Source organism: Oncorhynchus masou, unplaced genomic scaffold (genome assembly GCF_036934945.1).
Source record: "Oncorhynchus masou masou isolate Uvic2021 unplaced genomic scaffold, UVic_Omas_1.1 unplaced_scaffold_2940, whole genome shotgun sequence".
NCBI lineage: Eukaryota > Metazoa > Chordata > Actinopteri > Salmoniformes > Salmonidae > Oncorhynchus > Oncorhynchus masou.
The window spans coordinates 44476-47039 of NW_027009360.1; positions in this window are offsets into that span (position 1 = coordinate 44476).

The following is a 2564-nucleotide window of genomic DNA, read 5'->3' on the forward strand; positions in this document are numbered from 1 at the left end:
TGCACACAGAAGTTCTGATGTTACATTGCGTCATATGGAATCATACTCTGATAGGTAATATCCACATAAGATTGGATTAATAACGTATACTGACCGTGGTCTGTGGTGAGCTGGTTGAGGAGTCGTTCCCAGTTGTCCATGTCGTAGTTAACCCTGTAATAGCCAGACACATTGAGGTTGGCCAGAACCCACTCAGATCCTGCTGTTGTCATGGGGGGTGTCTGTCTGTTGAGGAAAGCCAAACACTGGTCACAGAAAGGCAACATTCTGCCAGATTTTACAAAATTCACTGGTTTTCCAGAATATCCTGGTTAGAGGATTCCTGACTTCCCGCTAATTCCCAAGTAATTCCCATTAGAACTCAGGGACTTTTTGGGAAAGTTACCATCATTTTGCAACCTTGGTCTCAAGTTAGGATTCAACACAGAACTTCCTGTTACGATGAACAATAACATGACCTGGCCATGTCCATTAATCCAGGGACATCTCCACTGATACCCATGGACCTGTCATTAGTCATTAGTCCAGGGACATCTCCACTGATACCCATGGACCTGTCCATTAGTCCAGGGACATCTCCACTGATACCCATGGACCTGTCCATTAGTCCAGGGACATCTCCACTGATACCCATGGACCTGTCCATTAGTCCAGGGACATCTCCACTGATAACCATGGACCTGTCCATCATTAGTCCAGGGACATCTCCACTGATACCCATGGACCTGTCATCATTAGTCATTAGTCCAGGGACATCTCCACTGATACCCATGGACCTGTCCATTAGTCATTAGTCCAGGGACATCTCCACTGATACCCATGGACCTGTTCATTAGTCATTAGTCCAGGGACATCTCCACTGATACCCATGGGCCTGTTCATTAGTCCAGGGACATCTCCACTGATACCCATGGGCCTGTCTCATTAGTCCAGGGACATCTCCACTGATACCCATGGGCCTGTCCATTAGTCCAGGGACATCTCCACTGATACCCATGGACCTGTCCATTAGTCCAGGACATCTCCACTGATACCCATGGACCTGTACATTAGTCCAGGGACATCTCCACTGATACCCATGGGCCTGTTCATTAGTCCAGGGACATCTCCACTGATACCCATGGACCTGTTCATTAGTCCATTGGGGACATCTCCACTGATACCCATGGGCCTGTTCAGGACATCTCCACTGATCCAGGGACATCTCCACTGATACCCATGGACCTGTCCATTAGTCATTAGTCCAGGGGGAAATCTCCACTGATACCCATGGGCCTGTTCATTAGTCATTAGTCCAGGACATCTCCATTTGACCCTTGGACCTGTTCATGGACATCTCCACTGTCCCCATGGACCTGTTCCGCTAAGTCCAGGGACATCTCCACCTGTATACATCTCCCATATTCCCTTGGACCTGTTCAGCTAGTCATTGAGTCAGGGACATCTCCACTGATGCCCATGGACCTGTTCATAGGGTCAGGGACATCTCACTGATACCCATGGACCTCCATTATCCAGGGACATCTCCACTGATACCCATGGACATTAGTCCAGGACATCTCCACCTGATACCCATGGACATTCTTTGAGTCAGGGACATCTCCACTGTCCAGGGCCTGTTCATTAGTCCAGGGACATCTCCACACTGATACCCATGGACCTGTCCATTAGTCATTTCCAGGGACATCTTCACGGATACCCATGGTCCTGTTCATTAATCTCACTGACTGGCCATGGGCCAGTTCATTAAGGACATCACTGCTACCCATGGAATGGTGGAACAAACTCCCTCACGACGCCAGGACAGCGGAGTCAATCACCACCTTCCCGGATACCTGGAAACCCACCTCTTCAAAGGACCTGTTCATTAGTCCAGGGACATGTCTCCAATTTGTGAAATTCTGATACCCTTATGTAATGTAATGCATTAGTCATTGTCCATTCCAGTCCAGGGACATCTCCATACCCATGGGCCTGTTCATTAGTCCAGGGACATCTCCACTGGACCCAGGGACATCTCCACTGTACATTGTTCATTAGTCCAGGGACATCTCCACTGATACCCATGGACCTGTACATTGGTCTCTCCACTGTACATTAGTCATTAGTCCAGGGACATCTCCACTGATGGACCTGTTCCACATCTCCACTTATACCCATGGACCTGTTCATTAGTCCAGGGACATCTCCACTGATACCCATGGACCTGTTCATAAGATCCAGGGACATCTCCACTGATGCCCTTGGAACTGTTCATTAGTCATTAGTCCAGGGACATCTCACACTGATACCCATGGACCTGTTCATTAGACCAGAAACATCTCACCTGATACCCATGGGCTGTTCATTAGTCCAGGGACATCTCCACTGATACCCATGGACCTGTCCATTAGTCTTTAGTCCAGGGACATCTCCACTGATACCCATGGGCCTGTTCATTAGTCCAGGGACATCTCCACTTGTTACCCATGGACCTGTCCATTGAGTCATTGGTCCAGGGACATCTTCACGGATACCCATGGTCCTGTTCATTAGTCCAGGGACATCTCCACTGATACGCCATG